The sequence below is a fragment of the Stegostoma tigrinum genome, chromosome 20 (genome assembly GCF_030684315.1).
Source record: "Stegostoma tigrinum isolate sSteTig4 chromosome 20, sSteTig4.hap1, whole genome shotgun sequence".
Classification (NCBI taxonomy): domain Eukaryota; kingdom Metazoa; phylum Chordata; class Chondrichthyes; order Orectolobiformes; family Stegostomatidae; genus Stegostoma; species Stegostoma tigrinum.
The window spans coordinates 20,765,449-20,792,345 of record NC_081373.1 but is presented as its reverse complement, the minus strand read 5'-3'; the positions used below and the strand labels follow the sequence as shown (position 1 = coordinate 20,792,345).

Sequence of the window (26,897 nt, the reverse complement as noted above, 5' to 3'; positions counted from 1 at the left end):
AGTTGAGCTGTGTGACATCAAGGTGACACCAAAAGATTGTGAATTGGTGAGGATAATGGGTGGTTTATGCATCAGCCTTTTCCTAATGCAATATTGCAAGAGATGTGCAGAGAGATCTGGCAGCCTGTCATTCTCTATTAACATCCAGGGGATTTGTCATTGACTAGAAGCTACACTGGACTAATCAAATAAATATGAAGTAGGTCAGTGGTGTGGACCCCTCCAACTAGTGATTCACCTCCTGACTCCTCAAAGCCTGTTCACCGTCTATAAGACAAAAGTGAGGAGTGTGATGGAATATTTCTCACTTGCTGGATGAGTGCAGCTCCAACAACACTTAGGAAGCTGGGCACCATCCAAGACAAAGCAACCTGCATGACTTGCACCACATTCACAAACATCCACTCTCTCCACCACTAATGCTGAGTAGTGGCAGTGTGTGACATCTACAAAATGCACTGCAGACATTTATCAAGGCTTGTTGGAGTGCACCTTTCAAACCAATTACCACTATTATCTAGGAAGAAGGGCAGATACATGGGAATGCCACCACTATCCAGATTTGGAAATGTACTGCCGTTCCTTCTGTGTTGTTCGGTCAAAAGCCCTGGAACTATTTCCCAACAGTGTTGTGCGGATACCTATACCAAATGAACTTCAGTGGTTCATAAAGACAGCTTACCTCTAACTTCTCAAGGGCAGTAAGTGCTGAACCAACGACATCTACGTACCATGAAAGAATAACAAAAAGCAGTGACATTACTCTATTGTAGCAAAGTGTTTGTTCAGCGATTTGTGGCAGATTAAGGTGATAATGTGGTAGGTAATTAAGCAATAGCAGATGTGACTGAGATATCATTGAGCTATTTATAAATCAGTCACCACAAATTTGCACTTAATAACATACCCCTATCTCTTATAATTAAGGATTATGCTGTAAAAGTCAGGAAAAGTTCACATTTAACCTCAGCTAGAGTGATTGTGAATTAAAAATCAATAGAACTGTGGATGCTGTAAATTAGGAACAAAAACAAAGTTGCTGGAAAAGCCCAGGAGGTCTGGCAGCATCTGTGAAGGAAAAAACGGAGTTAACATTTCGGGTCTGGTGACCCTTCCTCAGAACTGTTCTGAGGAAGGGTGACTGGACCCAAAATGTTAGCTGTGTGATTGTAATTTAGTTGGTTTAGTTTGTAAATGAAACGGACAAAAATTAAAGCTGAGGTCATTTTCAAATGAGGGAGTATTGAGTTATTGTACATGTATTATTTCTGACTGGTAGATTTCTATGTTATCTGCGAAGCTAGAATTACCATCATTGTTTTTCAGGTATTGAAGATGAGCTGACTGCAGTTATTTTTAACACAAAGGCTTTGGAAGAAGAAAAAGTAAAGATTTATCAAAAACCACAAACAGATCCTGAGTTTTTACGGTAAGCAAATTTGGGTTTAATTACATTTTGTTTCTAGTCCCTTTCCTGCCTAAGGCTTTAAAAAGATAATTTAGACATTTTCTCACCCTTACATAAAGTTCCTTTTTCTTCCAACAAATAAAAAGTTTTTTCAAACATATTAATAAATTATCATTCTGACTTCTGAAAGGAATAATTATTAGAGAATAGCTATACATGTTAGTATATTTAGTTTTCTTTCAGAAAATAGTGGTAGGCCTTCTTGACTGTGCAGTCACTGAAAGTGACAAAATCACTACTGTCAGAAGTTCATTGAAACATTTGGAATTCACAAAATTGAAAAAGATTAGGCCTTCTGCAATGAGTGACTCACCTGATTCCCTCAAACCTTTCCAGCAGCAACAAGCCACAGGAGTGTGATGAAATGCTCTGCACTTGCCTGGATTTGCAATAATATTCAAGAAAAAACAGCCTGCTTGATCTGCACTCTGACCAATCTCTCACACATTCCTTCCTTTCATCACTGGTACACTGCGTCTACAGTGTATACCAGCTTCAAGACGGATAACCGATTTGAGAAGACTTCTTTGATAGTACTTTTTAAACTGAATGAGAAGACCAAGTGAAGTGGATGCATGAAGCTTAAGCAGAAGTAGCTGGAAAAGCTCAGGAGGCCTGGCAGCATCTGTGAAGAGAAATCACAGTTAACATTTTGGGTCTGGTCACCCTTTTTCAGAACTGATAGTAACTAGGAAAATGTTGGTTTATATGCAGAAGGTAGGGTGGATGGAGGGGGTATGGAGTAAGCGATAGGTAGGGATAGACCTGAAAGAGAGAAGAATAGTTGGACAGATAAAGGAGTGGATAATGATCTGGCTAGGAGAGTGAATAGCTATTACTAGAGACCGCATCTGCAGTTCTCTTTGTTTTTACATGAGGCTAAAGTTTGTTTTCTGAGACTGAGTGTAGGCAGGCATAAAAGTGGGTGAGATACTTGCTTTGTGTGGAATGGGTTGTCCTACCTGGTCACATTCTTTTCAGATTCATATATTTTCATGCATGGGGTAAATCACCAAATATTGTTGTTTTGTGGGTAAGAGGTTGTGAAGATCTCCAACTCCATCATCCAAGTGCAATATTTTAAAAAAACACCCAAAGAGAACTTCACTTTTGGGAACATAGGAGGATCACTTAAGTATACTTATCCCTGCCACCCACTCCTAGAGAAGTGGAGGCTGAGGGGTGACCATATCGAGGTTTATAAAATCATGAGTGGTATAGGTGGGGTGATTAACCATGATCTTTTTCTTCGGGTGGGGAATTCAGCACTAGATACCCCCTGGTCTGAGGAGGGATCATCGAACCCAGAACGTTAACTCTGATTTTTCGTCACAGATGCTGCCAGACCTGCTGAGCTGTTCCAGCAACTTCTGTTTTTGTTCCAGAGCTAGAGGGTGTAAGTTTAAGGTGAGAGGGGAAATATTTAAAGATCTGAGGGATAACATTTTCATGCAGAGGGTGGTATGTATATCAGTGAGCTACAGGGAAAGTCATGGGGGTGGCTACAATAAAATATTTATAAGGCACCTGGATGGATACATGAATAGGAAAAGCTTAGAAATCTATGAGCTAAATGTTGACAGATGCAACTAGGTGACATTGGGATGCCTTGTTGCCACAGATGAGTTGAACTAAAGGGTCTGTTTCTGTGCGTATGACTCTATGACTTCATGTCTTAAGCTCATTAAAAGCCAGCCCCTCACCTTAGCATTGCCTCCTATTGAGGTTTCCTTGTAGGATAGTCATGAGAGAAGGGATGTACTGTTTCTGAGGGTTGGCAACGCACGGCCATTCTGAATGACCAATGTAACCTCGAGCAAGATAGATGGAGAAATGGTCACTGCTTGGTGGAATGTCAAGAGACACTGGATTTAGAACCACTAAAAGAGATATGATCTACTTCAACTGGCAGTGTATGTGCTACTATCTACTCAGTATGTCATGCTCATAATATAAAGGGAGCTACAAAACACACACACCACCCAGTCTACTGACTTGAGAACCTACACGTTCAATAGCTTTTTGCCACAGGTTTACTCAGGCCAAGAGTACATCAGTGAAGCTTTACTAGTTCCCATTAACTTGAGCTATTTGATGACATTGAACCACCTCATAGTCAGATCCCTTTAACTCCTAAATATCCCCATAACCCATTATGCTTACAAGTAACACAGAGATAGTCACAGATTTAAGAATTCACACCTTTACCTGTAGTAAACAATGAAGCCAAAGTGTCCATGTGTCTCTGCTAATGTCTCTTGATGCTTCTCTTCTTCTGCAGCAGAAGGACATGTATTATTAGCATGAGAATGCACAGATTGGGGATGTGCCTGACATAAGGCTGCTGACCAAACTCCCCCGCCCCCAACCCCACTTTGAGGAACAGGCTATTGAGCTGGCAGATACAGACAGGAGGTGCACCTGCATCAACAGGATAATGGATATCTATATCCATTCACTAAAGAAATCTCTAAGGAACTCCTCCCAATTGTACACGAAACAGTTACACCTCGACAAAACCTTGAGTGTGGGTGACAACTTATAACACAAGCATATCTTGCAATTTTCTTTGCTGCCTCTGGATTCCACTCCCATGTCAATAAAAATAACTTGAAGAGATCCATCCACAGCCCATCTCTAACAACCCCTCACAGCGTATCTCTGAGATTGAGCTGTTGGGGCTTTTAGTTGCAATAGTACAAAGGCCTCTTCCTCATAATTCAGCAGTGTAGGCACATTCACTTTGCTATGTAACATATCTAGTGTTGTGCTTATTCTGGTGCACACAGCACTGACATGGATTCGCAGCTAGAGAAGGAAGAAATGGCTAAGATCTCTGGCACCCAGATATGTTGGACTGTCAGCACCTGCTGATCTCCATGCAGATAATGAGCCTCTGAATTCAGAAATTAGTGAGCTATCATAGATACTGAATCAAATAGTAGAACAATGAGCAGAAGTGTGAGAGATCATACTCAGAATCCACAATGTGCACGAGAATCTGCCCGGGTGCAGTCTGTTGTGCTTCTAACATGCAAGCTCTTGGCTGCTGCCATGGAGAGGCAGCCATTGCAGAAAAGTCAATATCTGCTGGATAAGCATGGGAACCTTAACTCACATTGCTCAAGTCAGAGATGTTTTGCACCATTGACTTGGTGACAGGAGATCATGGGTAAATGACTTCTCTCTTGACTCTCCATCCGCTCAAGTGACAAGAGAGCTGCCATTGTGCACTGACAGGAAAGGAAACAATTTATGGACACCAGGATTTATGTTCAACTTCTTCCATCTCCCCTCTACAAGGTCCCAAAGACTTCTGTTAAGTCAGATCAAGGAGTTTGCACCAGTATAGGAGCCTCCTAGCAGTGAGGAGTCTTCTGGACTCAGGTCTTACAGAGAGCAGTCATCAAAGTCATCTGAGGCAAAGTGGCAAAACAGTCATCAGGAATCCTCAAGCTTAGCTGTGGCTGCAGAAGTGGCATCAAGATACAATGGTAGGAAAACATGCTCGCATTGACTGTTGTCCTCCAGAAGGAACGTAACCTGTGGAATGCGAGGCATTAAGCTACGTGGTTAGGTTTCAGCTGTCAATTAACATAATTCAGCCTATCTCGTGCAGAGTAGATGGATGCCCCTAGCAAATGAAAGTTTGAGCTGTGCAAGTGGGGTTCCTAAGTAACCCTGTGGAATACCACACTGATGCTCTGGCTAGGAAACTGAACAAATTCAATTATAGTCCATGGCAATCAGAGTATCTTGTTGGTAAACACTTAAAAAAAAAATTCCTTTGGCCCAGGATTATCTCTCCACATTTAGCTAACATTTCTGAGTATCCACAGATGTTCATGCAATATAATTCAGTCTCAAATCCAGCCATTATCAGCTTTTTATGGGCCTTTTCTCTTTGTCTCACCACTGCCCTGATTTCTTCAGATATCTCATCATAACATTCTAACCCTATCATTTGAGATGGATTGTGTAGAACACAGCAAACAATGACTATTCTTAAAACCTGGCCAGGCAAGCACTGGAGTCCTGCTTCTGAACAACCCAGGCAACGGAAGCACAATTGTCTGCTCATTGAAGGCCCTATTGGATGTACGTGCTGCTTTGTAGCCAAGTTCAGCATCAGTTATTAGCACAGGGGTTATTACTGTGCCTTCTGGGGCTTTCTCTATTCACCCATGAGCCGGGCCTGGAGATTATTGGTAGGTATTCTTTTGTAGAATGTGGGAGTTGTTCAGAATTTATGTGCTGTGACAGCTCCCGAGATAGCAGCCACAACCCTGCACGAATTTTTGACTGTGGTTGCAAACAAGCGGGACATTGAAGAAGTGAAATTCCTTTCTATGCACACTTTCAGTGTCACATGCTCACAGTTGGAAAGCCCAGTGTTGGCTGAAAGCCCGTCAGCTGTGGGTATCTTGAATTCCTGGGTTCATGATGATCTGAAAAAAAATACTATTGCCTTCCTGTAAAGTATGTTGGTGAACTTCAGAATGCACTTGTGGGCCACCGAGTGGGAAATATCACCCGTGTAAAGCTTAAGATTAAAGGACGTTGGAGCTGTAGAATTTCCATGCAGCTGCCATCTTCAGCACCACAGACTCAGTGCATCCTCCCAAGCCACGTGGCTGCATATCTGCCTGCAGTAAGTGGCAGATGTAGGTGATAGTTTCTTGAGTCATGAAAAATGTCTTCAGCATTGCCTTTCATTCTTCTGCAAGTAGCTGGAACTCCTTCTCTACACCTTTCTCTGTAGACTAATCAACAGAGCAGAAGAGAATGGCAGCACTCTTCATGAACTGTGTGCTTATCCACAGCTGCAGCCTCCTCAACCTCTTGTCTCTGATTCTGTTGTCGTTGTCCTCTCCTCCTTTTACTCAGTCTTAGCAGAGCTAAGATAGCAGCTTATTAAGTAAATCAAATTTGTATGATCTGTGAAGAAATCTCAGGATTGAGATGTATGTTTTACATTTTGAGATATTGATTTGGCAATATAACTGTTGGACCTTTATCATGTCGCTCATGTGTTGTGTGAAAGCATGCCGTAAAGCATCTCTACTCTGTGAGGTGATGATGACCCATAATCAAAGCTCCCCTTCCTGATGTTGCCATGTGCAAGGTATTTGTGTCCGCTTTTGTTTTCCGTACAGAAGGCAATTACCTTGATGTGACTCTTGGTTGCCCTTTATCGTTAATCTATGTGATGGAGCCCCCCCAAGTTTGGAATGCACAGTCTGCATAATGGTTTTATGCTCATGTCCTTAATATACATATACATGGCCTGTGAATTTTCCTGTGGTTGAATTTACAAAAACAGCCCTTTCACCATAGCATTGTGGGTGATTATTAGATGTCCTCCTTGTTAGACGTTAATGGATAACAGGACATGTTTAGGAGAAGAAGTTGTATGAATCTTTTGTTTTAGTCACCTTTACTCTGCAGCAAATGAATTCTTTCAGTGCAAAACCCTTAACTGAGTCCTTATGCAGTAGAATTTTTCAGGTTCTGTTTCAGTACTGTCTGTTAGGTGTGCTTGTATTTGTACATTGATGTGCATTGAATAGATTTCAGGTCCATCCTGTTTGAACATAGAACATAGAAAAGTACAGCACCGTACAGGCCCTTCGGTCCACAATGTTGTGCTGTGGAATAATCCTAATCCAAAAATAAAATAACCTAACCTACATTCCCCTCAATTCACCGCTGTCCATGTGCCTGTCCAGCAGTCGCTTAAATATCACTAATGACTCTGCTTCCACGACTACCACTGGCAAAGTATTCCATACGCTCACAACTCTCTGGATGAAGAACCTCCCTCTGACGTCTCCTCTATACCTTCCTCCTAACACCTTAAAACTATGACCCCTCGTGGCAGTCAATCCTGCCCTGGGGAAAAGTCTCTGGCTATCGACTCGATCCATGCCTCTCATTACCTTGTACACCTCGATCAGGTCACCTGTCTTCCTCCTTCTCTCCGGAGAGAAAAGTCCGAGCTCAGTCAACCTCTCCTCGTAAGACAAGCCCTCCACTCCAGGCAGCATCCTGGTAAACCTCCTTTGCACCCTCTCCAAAGCCTCCACATCTTTCCTATAGTAGGGTGACCAGAACTGGACACAGTATTCCAAGTGTGGTCTCACCAGGGTTTTGTAGAACTGCAGCATAACCTCGTGGCTCTTAAACTCAATCCCCCGTTAATGAAAGCCTAAACACCATATGCTTTCTTAACAACCTTATCCACCTGGGTGGCAACTTTGAGGGAGCTATGCACTTAAACGCCGAGATCCGGCTGTTCCTCCACACTGCTGAGAATCCTGCCTTTAATCCTATATTCAGCATTTACGTTCGACCTTCCAAAATGCATCACTTTGAATTATCCAGGTTGAACTCCATCTGCCATTTCTCAGCCCAGCTCTGCATTCTGTCAATGTCTCGCTGAAGCCTGCAATAGCCCTCGATACTATCAATGGCACCTCCAACCTTTGTGTCATCAGCAAACATACTAACCCACCCCTCAACCTCCTCATCCAACACATTTATAAAAACTACAAAGAGCAGAGGCCCAAGAACAGAGCCCTGCAGGACAACCTCAGCACTGACCTTCAGGCAGAATACTTAGCATCCACAACCACTCTCTGCCTCCTGTCAGCCAACCAATTCTGAATCCAGACAGCCAAACCACCCTGTTTCCCATACCTCCTGACTTTATGAATGAGCCTGCTGTGGGGAACCTTATCAAATGCCTTGCTGAAGACCACGTACACCACATCCACTGCTCGACCCTCGTCAACCTGTCTCGTGACTTCCTCAAAGAACTCAATAAGATTTGTGAGGCATGACCTGCCCCTCACAAAGCCATGCTGACTCCCTTTAATCATGCTGTGCTTTTCCAAATAGTCATAAATCCGATCCCTCAGAATTCTTTCCAAAACCTTGCTGACCACAGACGTAAGACTGACTGGTCTGTAATTTCCAGGGATTTCCCTATTCCCTTTCTTGAAAAGAGGAGCAACATTTGCCTCCCTCCAATCTTACGGTACGACTGCCGTGGAGAGTGAGGAAGCAAAGACCTTCTCCAGCGGCTTAGCAACCTCCTTTCTCGCTTCCCGGAGCAACCTAGGATAAATCTGGTCTGGCCCTGGGGACTTATCAATCTTAGTGTTTGCCAAAATTTCCACCACATCAACGTCCTCAATCTTGATCTGTTCAAGCCTGTTTTCCTGCTCCTCAAAGTTCTCATTCACAATAAGGTCCCTTTCCTTAGTGAAAACCGAAGCAAAAAACTCATTTAGGGCTTCCCCTATCTGCTCACACTCCACGCACAAGTTCCCTACACTATCCCTGATCAGCCCTACCTTCTCCCTGATCATTCTCTTATTCCTCATCCAAGAGTAAAATGCCTTCGGGTTCTCCCTAATCCTTCCTGCCAAGCCTTTTTCGTGCCACCTCATGCCCTCCTCAGTCCACTTTTGAGCTCCTTGCGAGCAAGCCTGTAATCCTCTAAAGCTGTGCTAGACCCTTGCTTCCTCCACCTTAAGTGAGCTGCCTTTTTCTTTTTGACAAGAAGCACCTCTGTACCCGTCATCCAAGGCTCCTTAATCTTACCCCTTCTTACCTGTCTCAGAGGAACAAATTTATACATCACTCACAACAGCTGCTCCTTAAACAGCCTCTACATATCTGCCGTGTGCTTTCTTAATCTGTACAGCCCAACTCCTGTCTGATAGCGTCATAATTTACTTCACCCCAGTTAAATATCTTCCTCTGGTAACTGCTCCTTTCCCTTTCCATGGCTATGGTAAATGTGAGGCTGTTGTGGTCACTATCACCAAAATGTTCTCCCACCACGAGATCTGACACCTGTCCTGGCTCATTGCCAAGCACCAAATCCAAAATGGCCTCCCCCCTCGTCGGCCTGTCCACATACTGAGTAAGGAAACTCTCCTGAACAGACCTAACAAAAACTGCTCCATCCAAACCATCTGCACTAAGGAAGTTCCAATCTATATTGGGAAAGTTGAAGTCACTCATAACAACACCCCTGCTACGTTTGCACTTTTCAACAATCTTCCAGCCAATGAGTTCTTCGATCTCCCTACTGCTATTTGGGGGTCTGTAGAAAACCTCCAGTGAGGTGACTGCTCCCTTGCTGTTCCTAACTTCCACCCATACTAACTCAGTCGACAAACCTTCCTCAGCAACCTTAGCCCATACCACCTCAGTAGACGAGTCCTCATCAAAGGTTCTTTCAGCCACCTTTATACTGTCCTTGACCAACAAAGCCACACCTCCCCCTCTTTTACCACCTTCCCTGACCTTAATGAAAGATCTAAACCCTGGAACCTGCAACATCCATTCCAGACCATGCTCTATCCGTGTCTCCGAAATGGCCACAACATCGAAGTTTTAGGTACCTATCCAAGCTGCAAGCTCACCTACCTTATTCCGGATACTCCTGGCGTTAAAGTAGACACACTTCAATCCAGCTTGCTGTCTGCCAGCACACTCCTGTGACAGTGAGGTCCTGACGATGCCCTCCCTACGCTCATCCTCCTGTGTACTAGGACTACACCTCAGTTTCCCATCCCCCTTCTGAGCTAGTTTAAATCCACCCGAATAGCACTAGCAAATTTCCCACTCAGAATACTCATGCCACTCTGGTTCAAGTGGAGACGGTCCTATTTGTAGAGGTCCCACCTTCCCCAGAATGAGCCCCAATTGTCCATGTACCTGAAGCCCCCCCTCCTGCACCATCCCTGCAGCCACGTGTTCAGCTGAAATCTCTCCCTGTTCTTTGCCTCGCTATCACGTGGCACGGGTAACAAACCTACAATAAACACTCTGTTTGTTCTCTCAACTTCCATCCTAGCTCCCTGAAGTCCTGCCTGACATCCCTAACCCTCTTTCTACTTATGTCATTGGTGCCTGTGTGGACCACGACTCGGGGCTGGTCACCCCCTCCCTTCATCACCCCAAAGACACGATCCAAGACATCACGGACCCTGGCACCTGGGAGGCATCACACCAATCGTGAGTCTCTTTCATTTCTGGCAAACCTTCTTTCAGTCCCTCTAACTATTGAGTCCCCAATGACTATCACTCTTTTCCTATCCCCCTTTCCCTTCTGTGCAAGAGGGACAGACTCTGTGCCAGAGACCTCCACCCTCCTGCATGCCCCTGGTAAATCATCCCCCCCCAACAGTATCCAAAATGGTGTACTTGTTTTTCAGGGGAACGACCACAGGGGATCCCTGCACTGATTGCTTTTTTCCCCCTTCTAACAGTTACCCAGCTTTCTTCACACTTAGGAGTAACTACTTCCCTGTGACTCTTGTCTATCACTGACTCTGCCTCCCGAATGATCCGAAGTACATCCAGCTCCCGCTCCAGTTCCCTCACGCGGTCTTGGAGGAGCAAGAGTTGGGTGCACTTCCTGCAGACGTATTTGGATGGGACACTAAGCGTCCCTCACCTCATATGTCATGCAGGAGGAACATTCCTCTACCTGCACTGCCATCCCTGCTAATCCCCTAAACAGAAAGTGAAAAAAAAGAGAAGCTTACCTTGATTTGTCCCTGGTGTATAAGGTTAGAGGAGGTGGATGGGTGGGAAGCCCTATAAGGGTAGGGTCTCAGGTTTACACAACAATCGCTTATATAGCTGAGGGATGAAAAGAAAAGTCACTCCCTTCCCAGAAACCTCTGCTCCGAGGTGCTGCTGATCGAGGTAAGCTTTTTAAAGATTCAAAATCAGTGACTCACTGGCTTCACGACAGGCTCCTGGTCCAAGCTCCCACTCGCGCCGCTGCTGCAACCATTGCACATTCTCTGAAAGGCCTTACTTTGAAAACCAGTTTAGAGAAAGATGATACAATGAACTTTTCCTTCAAATCATTCACCCTTTACCTTACGTTTCCTGTCTAAAATACACTTTTCCTCTCGTAGCTGTAGATGGCCTATTCCCTTCATTTGGTATCCCAAACATCTTTCTTCAGTTTCCCCTGTGATTATCAGCCCGTTTACCAAATGAAACAATAATTCAAACTTTATTGCATCTATCAACCAAACGTTAGACCCGTCAAGTAAGCATAAACCTATGACCCAACTTAGCTGTTATCTGATTAATGGTGAAATCTGGTCAGAACTTCAACCAACAGTGATCTGTCACTGGAGATTACCAGGGTTCGGTCCTGTTGCATTGTTGTCTTTGAAAGTTTGCTGTTGAGTTGTTCTGGTGTTTGATTCTTGTACAGATTTTTGCTCTTCTGTGGTGCTGTATTGATTTTTATTACTACAATTTTTTTACAGTTCATACAAATTATTGCAAGTCTGCAGTTGGCTTTCTAATCAAAAGTAATTACTTTGTTTCTTCGTACATTTGTCCTTCACTTTTTGTTCGAAGACACCGCATTCCTATCGATAACAACTTAATTTTTTCTACAGGGCAATTAGTTGTCCTTGTAACATCTAGTTTATCGTGCAGGTACCAAAGTAGTTTTGTCTATGTAGCTCCCACTCCCAGACATGGCTAATTTCTTTCAATTCCTGTATAAATTTGGCCCTGTCCTTTAATAGTTTATTCCAGACAAAGTTATTGCTATGTGTAATTGTCTATCTTTGTTGATTCATTCAGTCCATGAGCAATTATTAAAGTTCTGAAGCCTATAATATCACAAATTGCATTGTTCTTTTTTCCTCTCCAATAGACCTAATTACCCTATTGGGTTTCCCACCCTAATGTGCAAATCTTTAGAATCCTTGTCCCCAGTGAACTAGTTCCACCTCCACCTGTACTATAAGTATAATGTAAGACTCTCTTATACAATGCTACCCCCTTTTGTGGATAATATGAAGCTGGGAGAAGGTATCTGTATTCATGCAGAACTAACTTTGCCTGTTATCTTCTATGCTGTTATTTGCCATGTGATGCTCCAAGGGGTGGTGCGGAATTGTTGGGCTGAAGGGCCTGTTTCCACACTGTAGGGAATCTAAACTAGCCACAGCAGATATGGTTATTGCTATTGCTGTAATGCAACAAAAGCACAGAGAAATGGAATAGGAATAGATACGCTGGCAAATGTTGGTGCAGCAGTTAACTCCAGCAGAACCCGAACAACCCCCACATGACGAGGTTGCTGCTGAAGGGATGAGTTCGAGGCATAGGAGTGTCAAAGCCTTTTATTCTCAATGTCAGTTCCTCCAGATGAGAAGGGTACAGAGTCACAGGCTGACAATGTCCCAAAACACTGCTACTGAACTGTACTAGGAGCTGGATTCAAACTGAGGAAGTGGGTGGCCTTCCTATCCTGTTGGCCATCAAGGTAACAGCTGTATTGAACGTGTTCGCAACTGGCTAATTGCAGGAAGCCATTGGGGTCAGTTTGGGAATTCTCAATTGTCCAGTCACAAATTTATTAACATTGTGACCAGTGCCATTTTTGCCAGATCCCACTACTTCACCTCATTTTCCTGTGACAAGGTCAGTTTTACAACTGGGCAAAAGGATTCTGCAATAGAACTAGCTTCTCCCAGGAGCAAGGTGCAATCAGTGCTGGTTTTATTCATCTAAAGTCCCCAAAATCTGCATTGGAGGAGATGATTGAGGAGGATAATTTTGAAACTGGAAATCAATCAGACATTCGTACTTTTCATAGCAAACTTAAAAGATTCATTGCAAGCATTTTGCATTGGTTGACATCTTGCAAAATTCTTTAGCTACTGGAACAGAACTGGCAGATTGGAGTGGCAAATGTAACCAACCTTTTTTAAACAAAAGAGGAGAAAGGGACGGAACAAGGAAATACAGATCAGTTTATCATCAGATATAAGAAAATGCCAGAGTCTCTTACAAGGTATGTGAAATGGGACACTTAGAAATTATCAGTGGAATTGGACAAACTCGATGTAAATTTACAAAAAGGAAGTCATATTTGACAAATCTACTGCAGTTTTTGATATAACTAGCAAAATAGATAATGAAGAACTAGTGAACATGGTGCATTTGGATTTCTTGTAAGTTTTTGATCAAGTCCTATATGAAAGGTTAGTGTGCAAAATCAAAGCACATGGACCTGGGGCTGATATATGAGCATGTATTGAGAATTGATTTGTAGGCAGGAAGTAGACTAGAGATAAATGAGTAGTCTTCCAGGTGGTAATCGGAGACAAATGCACTACCAAGTGATCAGTGTTTGTGCCCCAGCTATTCACAATATATTTTAATAATTTAGATGAGGGAACCAAATGTAATATTTTCAAGTTTTCCGACAACACAAAGGTAGGTGGGCTTGTGAATGGTGAGGAGGAAATGAAGATACTTCATGGTGACTTTAACAAGTTGAGTGAGTGAACATAAACATGGTAGATGCAGTATAGTATAGATAAGTGTGTTGTTTTTTCTATCAAGGATAACAATCAGAATGTTACTTAAATAAATAATAGGTTGGTGGATAAATTGGTAATTAATGATTTACAGGCTGGCTTAGGTGTCTTTGTATATCAGTCACTAAATGCAAGTGTACATGTATAGCAGATAATTAGGAAGGCAAATGGCATCTTGACCTTTATTGCAAGGAGTAGAGATGCCCTACTGCAGCCTTGATGTGTACACATTTGACACATATGATCTCCTCTGACCTCCTTATAGTCTTGACCTCTTTACCTCAGAAAAGGTTGCAACACAACTCAATAGGAGGCATAAGAATATGCCATTTGGCTCTTCAAGCCTGGACCACCATTCAATATTATCATGGCTGATCTTCCAACTTGGTACCATGTCCATCTTTTTCCCATATTCTTCTATCCATTTAGCCCTAAGAACTATACCTAATACCTTGAAAAAGTGTTCAATGTTTTTGCCTCAGTTGCTTTTTGTAGCAGAGAATTGCAAAGGCTCACCACTCTGGGTGAAGACATTTCTCTTTATTTCAGCCCGATATCCTTAGACTTACCCCATATCCTTAGACTGTGTCCCTTGGTTTTGAAGTCCCTGGTCATTGGAAGCATCCTTACTCCAGACCCACGGCAGTGTGATGGACTCTTAACTGCTCACTGGGCAAATGCGGATGAGAAATAAATGCTGGCCTAGCTGGCAATGCTGTCACCCCATGAATGAATTTTAAAAATCCTGTCTAGTCTCTTTAGAATTTTAAAAGTTTCTCTGAGATTCTCCCTTATTCTTCTTAACTCCAATGATTTTAGACCTCATTGATCCAGCATCTCTCTTCCTGTCAGTCCAAGAATCAGTTTGATGGATTTTCCTTGCGTTCCCTCCACTGCCAGAACAGCCTTCCTCAGACAAAAAGACCAAAACCAAGGCCTTGTAGCATCACAGTAAAATACTTGCTGTTGTACTTTAATCCTCTCACTATCAAGGCCAAAATACCATATGCTGTCTTTAATGCTCGCTGCACCTGCATGTTTACTTTCGGCAACTGTGTACAAGGACATCAGATCTTGTTGCAGCTCCCCCTTTCACAAACTATTGCCATTCAGGTGATAATCTGCCTTCAATTTTCTGTTACCAAAATGAATAACCTCACATTTATCCACATTATATTTAATTTACCGCACATTTGCCCATTCACTGAACTTGCACAAATCAGATTGAAACATATCTGCAATTTTTTCATAGCTCACCTTCCCATCCAGCTTTGTGTCATCTGCAAACTGGAGATATTACATATAATTGCTTCATCTAAATCATTCATAAGCAGCAGTGGTCTAAACACTGATTCCAGCAATAGCTCACTTGCCACTGCCAACAACTTGGAAATAGACCTGTTTAATCCTACTAGTTGTTTCTGGTCTTCCAAACAATTCTCTGTGCATGTCAGCACATGACCTTAATCCTGTCCATGCTAAACTCTTCTGTGTGACTTTATCAAAAGTTTCCTGGAAGTACAAATACAAGGATCACTTCCACTGCTCCCCTTATCAACTGTACTGGTTACCTCGTTGAAAAATACCAGTAATTTGTCAAGCATGATTTCCCTTTTGTAAATCCATACTGACTTTGTTTGAGGATGTCTCTATTTTCCCATGCTCTGCTATTAAATATTTTATGATGGACTCTGGCATTTCCTCTACTACTAATGTTAGGATAACCAGGCTGAAAGTCTCTGCTTTCACCTGCCTCCATTTTGTTTTAAACAGTGGAATTATATTAGCATTCCTCAAGTCAATAGGAATTGCTCCAGAGTCGATGGAGTCTTGAAAGATGACCATCAATGCATCCACTATTTCAAGGCCCTTTCCTTTAGTACTCTGGGATGTAGGTTATCAGGCCTGGGGATCTGTCAGCATTTTATTCCAACAATTTCCCTACTCATGCTTTGTTTTTAGTTCCATAAGACCATAGACCATAAGACTTAGGAGTGGAAGTAAGGCCATTCGGCCCATCAAGTCCACTCCACCATTTAAATCATGGCTGATGGGCATTTCAACACCACTACCCTGCACTCTCCCCGTAGCCCTTGATCCCTTTTGAGATCAACAATTTGTTGATCTCTGCCTTGAAGGCATCCAACGTCCCGGCCTCCACTGCACTCCACGGCAATGAATTCCACAAGCCCACCACTTTCTGGCTGAAGAAATGTCTTCTCGTTTCAGTTTTAAATTTACCCCCTCTAATTTTACCGCTGTGCCCACGGGTCCTAGTCTCCCTGCCTAACGGAAGCAACTTCCTAGCGTCCACCCCTTCTAAACCATACATTATCTTGTAAGTTTCTATTCAATCTCCCCTCAACCTTGTAAACTCTGATGAGTACAATCCCAGGATCCTTAGCCGTTCATCATACGCTAAACCTACCATTCCAGGGATCATCTGTGTGAATCTCCCTTGGACACCCTCCAGGGCTAGTATGTCCTTCCTGAGGTGTGGGGCCCAGAATTGGACACAGTATTCTAAATGGGGCCTAACTAGAGCCTTATAAAGCCTCAGAAACACAGTGCTGCTTTTATATTCCAACCCTCTTGAGACAAACGACAACATTACATTCGCTTTCTTAATTACGGACTCTACCTGCAAGTTAACCTTTAGAGAATCCTGGACCAACACTCCCAGATCCCTTTGCACTTCTGATTTTACGAATTTTCTCACCGTTTAGAAAATAGTCCATGCCTGTATTCTTTTTTCCAAAGTGCAAAACCTCACATTTACTCACATTGAATTTCATCAGCCATTTCCTGGATCACTCTCCTAAACTGTCTAAATCTTTCTGCAGCTTCTCCACCTCCTCAGTACTACCAGCCTGACCACCTATCTTCGTAGCATTGGCAAACTTTGCCAGAATGCCCCCAGTCCCTTCATCCAGATCATTAATATATAAGGTGAACAGCTGTGGCCCCAACACTGAACCCTGCAGGACACCACTCATCACCGGTTGCCATTCCGAGAAAGAGCCTTTTATCCCAACTCTCTGCCTTCTGTCAGACAGCCAATCCTCAATCCAAGCCAGAAGCTCACCTCGAACACCATGGGCCCTCACCTTACTCAGCTGCCTCCCATGAGGCACTGTATCAAAGGCCTTTTGGAAGTCTAGATAGATAACACCTACTGGGTTTCCCTGGTCTAACATACTTGTTACCTCTTCAAAGAATTCTAACAGGTTTGTCGGGCACGACCTCCCCTTACTAAAACCATGCTGACTTGTTTTAATCTGACCCTGCACTTCCAGGAATTTAGAAATCTCATCCTTGACAATGGATTCTAGAATTTTACCAACTACCGAGGTTAGGCTATTCGGCCTATAATTTTCCATCTTTTGCCTTGATCCTTTCTTAAACAAGGGAGTTACAACAGCATTTTTCCAATCATCTGGGACTTTCCTTGACTCCAGTGACTTTTGAAAGATCACGACCAAAGCCTCCGCTATTTCCTCAGCCACGTCCCTCAGAACTCTCACTAGACCCTCTGTTCCCCAACATTTTCACGATGTTATTTATGTCCTCCTTAGTGGAGATAGAACCAAAGTTTTTTTTAAATTGGTCTGCCATCTCTTTGTTTCCCAACTTGCCTTGTTTCTGGCTGTTGTGCAACCTACTTTTACCTTCACTAAACTATTTTTTTCTCTTCACCTATCAACGGAAGCTTTTACATTAAGTTTATATGTTTCCCACAAGTTTACTCTCTCATTCTATTTTCCCCCCTCTAAATCAATCCCTATGTTCCTTCATTGCTGAATTCTAAACTGCTTCCAGTTTAATTAAATACACGCTAAACAATCACTTTAAATCTGTCAAGTATGAAAATTACATATCAGCCTGGATATGTTTAATGAGCTTGCTTAGTAGAGATAATTAAATGATACCCAGAATATCCGTCCAAGGTGGTTAGCCTTCCTGTTGTAAGTGTATAATTTGTGTTACATGACCTAGATTGTTCAATTGTTGATAAAGTTATTTGATAACTTAAACTGAAAATAACATCTGATGTTACTGCTTTGAATACTGGACAGATCTTGTAGCAACAAAATAATTATCAGTCGAATTTCCTATTATCCTAAAACAGCTATTGAGCTTCTACCCAGCTTACAAATTTAGGATGACACCCTTGAACGTATGGAAAGTTGAAACTCGATGAAGATAATTTGAGATGACCCTGAGATATCCAGATATCTACTCAGATGCTATACATAGAACTTTGATTGTAGAGAATTTAATTATGAATATGCCTGTTCTTAATCTCTGATATTGACATTAGTTTGTAATTGACTATATCATTTAGAAAACTCTAAAATTGAATTCAAAGCGTAAGAACATGCCTTATTTTCTGAAACATTTTTCCTCTAGGTTAAAGAGAGAATTGGAATTATATAAGGAGGATGATTTGGAAAGTGTTTGTGAGGCCCTTCGAACAGAGATACAGTATTTGCAAATGGTAACCAATGCTTGTTTCATTCTTAAAGTAATTGATTCTAGTTTATATTTAACTGAAACTTACATGCAAATTATTGTTCTTTTTTTGTTTTACAAACTTATGGAGTTCTTTGAGTTGTAATATTTCTAATAAATGTAAAAACAGTGTGATGTAATTTCTTGTAGCTGATCATGGAGTCTGGGAAGTGGTATTGATGGTTCACTGTTAAATGGAATAGTTCAGGCTGGGCACCTGTTTAAGATTATTGTTTTAGTACTGCTTTTGAAAAGTAGCTTAAAAGAGTCACCATTGGGTAACATAGTCGTTGGTCATTGAGGGAAGTTCTTTCATCTGAAATCTTGAACATCCTTTGTTCCTGTTCTTGGAATGTAGTTAGAAAAACAAGTGGGTAATCACTTATTTGTTAACTGATACATTTATAGCAAGAGGTAAAACATTCCACATGCAATAGTTATGCATTCATTCACTTAATTCACAAATTCACTTGGTCTGTCTCGGACATCTCCCTCCCCTTTCTTGACTTCTCCACCCCCATTTCTGGAGACAATTTAAGGTCCAATGTTTACTATAAACTCCTATAACTATCTTGACTACAGTTCTTCCCACCTGTATCCTGCAAAAACTCATTGTATTTTTCCAATTCTTCCTTCTCCGTCGCATCTGGTCTGATGAGGAGACATTCCAGTCCCAAACATCCCAGGTGTCCTCCTATTTCAAAAAACATTCTTTCACCGCCCCCCCCAAGTCATCCAGACAGCCTTACATCTCCTCCATTCCCCTCTCCTGAGCTCTAAACTGCTCCAGAAATAAAGATAGGGTCCCTTTTGTCCTCACTTTCCACCTCACCAGGCTCCTCATCCAACGTATCATCCTCTTCTGCCAACTTCCCTTAGACCCAGCACTCAGAACATTTCCACTCCCCACCCCTTCTGTCTTTCACGAGGACCCTTCACTCCTTAATTCGCACTACACTCCCCACCAACTACGCCAACCCTCCAGTACCTTCTCCTTTAACTGTAAAACTTGCAACACCTGCCCTCACACTATCTCCCTCATCTCAATCCAGGACCAAAACAGTCCTTCCAGTTGAGACAGAGTTTCACCTGTATCTTCTCCAACCTAGTCTAATGTATCTGGTGTTTCTAATGTGATTTTCTCTACATTGGTGAGACCAAATGGTGACCATTTCACCAAGCGTGTTTGCCTGGCCTGAAACGGCCAACCTAACCTCCCAGTCACTTCTAATTTCAACTTCCCCTCCTCCCCCCACTCCTCCTGCAACATGTCCATCCTTGGTCTCCTGCGGTGTTGCAGTGAATCAGATTGCAAACTTTAGGAACAACATATTATCTTCCACCTAGGCACCCTTCAGCTCTGAGGACTTAACATTGAGTTCTGTAATTGCAAATAATGTTCCCATCCATGCCCAGCTCCCTTTCCAGCTCTGCCTCCTGCCTTCTCTTCCACCTACCACCACCTCCCTTCCATTCCAGCTACCAACTGGATTCATCCCTCCCATTGACCAACTAGGTCGTACATACTACTAGTGTCCACCTATCACCACCATTTCTCTACCCTCCCCCCACCCCTGTCTTTATTTGCAGCTCCCCCTAACCCCACATCCAGTCCTGACGAAGAGTAATACCTGAAATGTTGACTTCTCCTACAGATGCTGTATGTCTACCTTGAATTCCAGCATCTGGATATTTTTTCTCTCTAAACTTTTATATCACTAACCTTACACAGCTCACTGATGGTGTAAGAGGAGCAGAAGCTTTTGTTACCATCATAAGTCCACAAAATACAGGTTGATGCACAGTGTAAAACAAAATTGATGTAGGAGTGAACTAGTGTCAACGTATAACTACAATCCACACTGAAAGACATATCCCAACAAGTGGCATTCCTTGGTACAACCTACAAAAGGCCATTTCACAGCATATAACAGATCGTAATTTCAGTGCAGTGACACAGTCACGGTGTAATACCAGTATGCAAGTTTAGCTTGGATTCCTGAAATCTTCTACCTGGTAGGTACCGCTGATCCAGCAGTGTAAGGACTATCAGTATTCACAGAACTCAGCATCATGAGCATTCATGACAATCAAATCAAGCAAATAGTAGTCAGAATGAAAAAGATCCTTTCTTTTCAAGGACAATGAAAAATGAAGTAGATATGAGACCAGTGAGCAAGTCGAGAGTTACCACGATAGAGGGTGTGAGCCATAAATCCAGTCACACATAGCTGGATACGAGCAAAAATTTCTAAGCAGTGCATCAGTCCTGATTGCAAGAAATTAGTACTGATGAAGAAACGAGAACTAGCTTAAACCAGTGAATGTTCAACCAATGTAGAGAGCCTGGAGGAGAACACTGATGACAATCATTGTGTGATGATGCTGACCAACAGCAACCAGCAGCATGACAGCCAAATTTGTCAACCAGGAGCAACTGAGCATAACACACAGCTGTCCAGATGTTTATACAATCACCAGATCAGGACGAATTGCGAAACATAAAATCAGAGTTTGAATTATTAATCTTGTTAATTCTATTTTTCCAATTCTCTACAATGGTTGAATTGACAAGTGGAAATGCTCTTTCAAGAAAGTAGGATGTTGTATTATGACTCACAGAAGATATGCAATACACCTTTAAGACACATGCTTATGATGCCACCACTATATCAAAGCACTAATGGTATCAGGTTCTCAGTTCTACCCTAATTGCAGAATGATACACTGGATGAACTGTGCTACAGAACAGCTTGATCCCAGACAATCAAATATCCTTGATTGTACATAACTAAATACCAGGAGCTGTACAAAAATGTACTGAATCCTTCAGGATGGGTCACTGGACCCGAAACGTTAGCTCTGATTTTTCTTAACAGACCCTGCTGAGCTTTTCCAATGACTTCTGTTTTGTTCCTGGTTTACAGTATCCGCAGTTCTTTAGTTTTTATTTCATAATTATGCTGGCTCCAGCAAGTAAATAGCACAGCATGATAGTGGCAGATCATCTATACTTACGACATCATTGGAGGTAGAACACTACAGTTAGCTGACTGAGAGGCCTTGCAGACAAAGACGTCTAACTTCCCATGGGCATCATGCATGAAGAGATGAGAAATTTCCTGTGAAGTAGCAGCTAAGAGAACAGGAACTACAGCCACTGATAGCTGGACAGCAGCAACACATGGTGGAATCTTAAAGGGGTCGAGCAACATGAGCTATGGGAAGACGTGACAAGAATTCCACATTGATGGCACAATGCATGTCATTAATGGCATCCTATCTTACCAAACTTATCTAATAAACTAAATATTAGGAAAAGTCAATATGAAAACCAGACTAGGTATCTAGTGGATTCAGCTCACTGCTGATTCTGCCCCATCTTCATGTTGCCTGTGACCAAATTTGCATCTCAGCGAATGATTCATGGGCACCAGCCACACCTATCTCTCATCCATACACATTAGCATCTGGCAACTGCCAAACCCTTACAACTGTGGTGGCAGCTCTGTAATATGTTTATAGGTTGCACATGAAGCACAGACTTGTTTGCAGTGTTCACCAGCAACTAGCATTTCAAGGATACTGCACATGCATGGACAAGCACCCTATTCACTTAGCACTCACATAGTTAGTGCCTACCTGCATGCTAACAGCATTGAATCCTAGCATTGCCTTGACATGCTATGCCTGTTAGTCATAGATAAAGGCTTTCACCACTGTTATTTTGAGGTTTTCTTTTCTGCTACTTATCATAGTATGGATCTATCAGGTTGTTGTGGGACAGCTCGTTAAGCAGCACAACCGAAGGATCAATCTAAGTCCGAGAGCATGTGTTGTCTGCCTGCGCAGCAAACACGCTCCATGACCATAAGGAAACTGATAGTTAGTCCTCATTCCAGGCAAAGGAGAGAAGGCTCTGTTAGTCAGTTGCAGGCACAGTCGAAGCACTACATCAGGTCTGTCGCCAGCTTTGGGCACTCATAGTTGGGGTGCTATATGTCTAAATCCAAGGAGTGGTCAGTCCTTGAGGACCAGCGCCGGCAGACAGACTATCCGTGTACTGTCAGTTACAGAGCTGCAAAAACAGCAGTCAGGGATTTGGTGAGTCATGTATAGGGGCTGCTCATTGAAGACTATTATAAATCTGGGGTAAATAGAGTCCTTGGTACCCATCTATTCATCACGTTTCATGATTCAGTGGGAGACTCATAGGGGCAGCTGCATTTGTACTGCAAGAAGAGGTAGAAGAGTCAAGGTTAAATTGAGAAGGCAGAAGTGTTTGTTAAGGTTGGAGGGGACAAGGACAGTGATAGGGAGCGGGTGAAACATAAGCTGAATGGGAGGTTATGTGGAACAGCATTGAAAAGCATGGTAGGCAGTGGAGGAGTCCAGAATGGTAGGATGAACATTATCAAGTTGTAATACTAGGGGTGCAAGGAAAACAGTTGTAGGTGAAGAGGAATTTGTTGGGTCACAACATGGTAGGAGTGTATGTAGGGGTCTGATGAAGGGTCTAGGCCCGAAATGTCAGCTTTTATGCTCCTAAGATGCTGCTTGGCCTGCTGTGTTCATCCAGCTCCACACTTTGTTATCGCAGAGTGGTTTGGGTTCAGTTGCATTTAAATTAGAATGTCAAAGGTAAGGGAGAAGGTAGGATTGCAGGTCTATGATGGGATTGATCATTAACAGAAATAAAAGGAAGCGACAGAATGTGTGAATGTCATATCGCATCAAGGAAATAAAAGCATAAGGCAATTATTAATAGAACAGACTTAAAGGCTTTATATCTTAATGCATGAAACATGAATTAGAACAAAAGAAAAGAATATTATTTACATGGAGTGAAACTACAGAGAGCTGCAATACAAAGGGACTTGGGGGTATTTGTGCACGCAACACAGAAAGCTGGCATGAAGGTGCAGCAAGCAGTTAGGAAGGCCAGTGAAATCTTGGTCCTTATTTCAAGGGGGTTTGAACTATATTGAAGGCAATTGCACAAGATCCCTGTGAAACCACATCTGGACTACTACAGATAATAGGAACTGTAGATGCTGGAGAATCCGAGATAACAAAGTGTAGAGCTGGATGACCACAGCAGGCCAAGCAACATCTTAGAAGCAGAAAAACTGATGTTTCGGGCCTAGACCCTTCACCAGAAATGGGGGAAGGTGAGAGCGTTCTGAAATAAATAGGGATAGAGGGGAAGGTGGATTGAAGATGTATAGAGAACAAGATAGGTGGAGAGGAGACAGACAAATGGTGGGTATGGAGTCAGTAGAGGTGAGTGTAGTTGGGGAGGTAGGGAGGGGAAGGGTCAGTCCAGGGAGGACAGACAGGTCAAGGGGTTGGGATGAGGTTAGTAGGAAGGAAACGGGTGTGTGGCTTGAGATGGGTGGAGGGGATAGGTGAGAGGAAGAACAGGTTAGGGAGGCGGGTGCAAGCTGGGCTGGTTTTGGGATGCAGTAGCGGGAGGAGCGATTTTGAAGCTAGTGAAGTCCACATTGGTACCATTGGGCTGCAGGGTTCCCAAGCGGAATATGAGTTGCTGTTCCTGCAACCTTCGGTTGGCATCGTGGCACTGCAAGAGGCCCAGGATGGATATGTCATCTCAGGAATGTGAGGGGAAGTTGAAATGGTTCACGACTGGGAAGTGCAGTTGTTTATTGCAAACCAAGCATAGGTGTTCTGCAAAGCGGTTTCGCTTGGGTTCCCCGATGTAGAGGACACCACAATGTGTACAGCGGATGCTGCAGGTGAACATCTTGATGTGGAAAGTCTTTCTGGGGCCTGGGATGGGGTGAGGGAGGAGGTATGGGGGCAGGTGTAGCATTTTCTGCAGTTGGAGGGAAGTTTGGAGCGGACAAGGGAGTCGCAAAGAGAGTGGCCCCTCCAGAAAGCAGATAGGGGTGGGCAGGGAAAAATGTCTTTGGTAGGGTCAGATTGCTGATGGCGTAAGTGTCGGAGGATGATGCGTTGTTTCCGGAGGTTGGTGGGTTGGTGGGGTGGTACGTGAGTACGAGGGGGATTCTCTTCCGGTGGTTATTGTGGGGACGGGGTGTGAGGGATGAGTTGCGGGAAATGCGGGAGACACAATCGAGGGTGTTCTCGACCACTGTTGGGGGGGATGTTGCAGTCCTTGAAAAATGAGGACATCTGTGATGTGGACTACTTCATCTTGGGAGCAGATGCAGCGGAGGTGAAGGAATTGGGAATAGGGGATGGCATTTTTGCAGGAAGGTGGGTGGGAGGAGGTGTATTTAGGTAGCTGTGGGAGTCGGTGGGCTTGAAATGGACATCAGTTTCTAGGTGCTTGCCTGAGATGGAGACAGAGAAGTCCACGAAAGTGAGGGAGGTGTTAGAGATAGTCCACGTGAACTTGAGGCTCGGGTGGAAGGTGTTGGTGAAGTGGATGAAATGTTCGAGCTCCTCTGGGGAGCAAGAGGCGGCGCCGATACAGTCATCAATGTAATGGAGGAAGAGTTGGGGTTTAGGGCCAGTGTAGGTACGGAAGAGGGATTGTTCCATGTAACCTACAAAGAGGCAGGCATAGCTTGGGCCCATGCAGGTACCCATGGCCACCCCCTTTGTCTGTAGGAAGTGGGAGGAATCAAAAGAGAAGTTGTTTAGGGTGAGGATGAGCTCAGCTAGGTGGACGAGTGTGTCAGTGGAGGGGGACTGGTTGGGCCTGCGGGACAGGAAGAAGCGGAGGGCCTTTAGGCCATCTGCATGAGGAATGCAGGTGTATAGGGACTGGACATCCGTAGTAAAAATGAGGTGTTGGGAACCAGGGAATTGGAAGTTCTACAGGAGGTGGAGGGTGTTGGTGGGTCACGAATGGACCTGTCCATCCTCCTCCGACTGACCTATCACCTCCCTACCTCTCCACCAACACTCACCGCTACAGTTCCATCCCCGACTCTTTAACTTGTCTGTCTCTTCTCCACCTATCTTCTCTTCTATCCATCTTCGATCCACCCTCCCCTCTCTCCCTATTTATTTCAGAATTCTCTCCGCCTCCCCCATTTCTGATGAAGGGTCTAGGCCCGAAACATCAGCTTTTCTGCTTAGTTCATCCAGCCCTACACTTCGTTATCTCTGGAGTACCGCGAACAGTTTTGGTCTCCCTATTTAAGAAACTATATTATTTCATTGGAGGCAGCTCAGAGAATGTTCATTTGATGAGCGCCGGCACAGAGGGATTGCCTTATGAGGAAAGTTTAAACAGATTGGAACTCCACTCATTGGAATGTAGCAGAATGAGAGTTATTTACACTGAAACATGTGGTTCTTAAGGGGCTTGCCAGGGTAAAAGCTGAGAGGTTGTTTCCACTCACTGGAGGATTAACAACCAGAAGGCATAGTCTCAGAATTAAGAAGCTCCAATTTAAGACTGAGATGAAGAATTTCTTTTCTCAGAGCGTTGAGTCTTTGAAACTGCTTGGCACAGTGAGCTGTGGGTCAGAGTTCTTGTGTATATTTAAAGATGACATAGCTAGATTTTTGATCGTAGGAGAATCAAGGGTTCTGGGGAAAGGGCAAGAAAGTGGACATGTGTATTGTTGGGTCAGACATAATCCAAATGAATGGCAGTACAGATGTGAGGAGCCAAGTGACCGACTCCTGCTCTATTTGTTATGATCTTACAGTCAACCAAATTTGCATTCTCCGAACTATCACTTTTCATTTTCTAGATGTAAGTGCCACAAGAAGATGGCTGGAACAATGCCCAGGGTGGGTGGACTAAGTGATTGGTGGATATTCATGGGACCCACGATTGCTAGACACTATAACATTGTAGCAACAAACACATGAAGCAGCCATTGCAAAGTGCAGGAACATTTAATCTGCAACAATTTCATCGGGCTGGGACATTTTATGTACCCAATCACAGCAACCACTAGAAAGCTGTTTATCCACTATGGGTTTCAAAATATTTTGGCTTACTTTTATGGTTATATTCTCTTAAAACTTTACACAGCTAAACTTTGCTGAATAACATGATATTCAAAAACTAAGCATTGACAATAACATGTTCATAGACTTTGAGTCACATTCTGCTGATTATTAGTTTATTACCCAACATGTATTTTACATAAGATAAACTAGTTTTTGTTTTAATTGCCCACCTTATGTTTTCTGTTATGACTCCCAGGTCAAACTATCATTTAATAATATATTGGGTAGTAATGGAGCACTCGGTCATTGGCATGTGTTTCACTTATGAGAATGGTCAATAGTGCCAAATCCAAGAGAATATCAAATCTGAGGCCTTCAAAATTTTAACAATTTCATTTTGTCTTTACAGAAACTATCACATTGCAGTCATCCTCCGAATAGCAACTCAACTTTCTGAGTGGTGTGCCCCTGACTTGCCTGATGAGCTAGATCACATTGGAAAAAGAAGGCAGCCATAAGCTGAAACAGGGAAAAAAAAAGTAAGATAAAAATGAAATTGTACAAAAAACTGAATTTCCTGTGTGATATTATTTATCCATTCAAATTGTAATTCCTGGTTTGAAATTAAGCAAAAT

The 26,897-nt window shown here is 43.1% G+C and overlaps 1 non-coding gene across 1 annotated transcript; it reads left to right on the top strand.

Moving 5' to 3' along the window:
* Nucleotides 1–1,332: 1,332 nt before the first annotated feature.
* On the top strand, nt 1,333–26,775 carry LOC125462036 (uncharacterized). The gene is made up of 3 exons (XR_009446952.1): nt 1,333–1,429; nt 18,262–18,349; nt 26,672–26,775. It is a non-coding gene; the product is annotated as an uncharacterized LOC125462036 (transcript).
* Nucleotides 26,776–26,897: the final 122 nt, after the last annotated feature.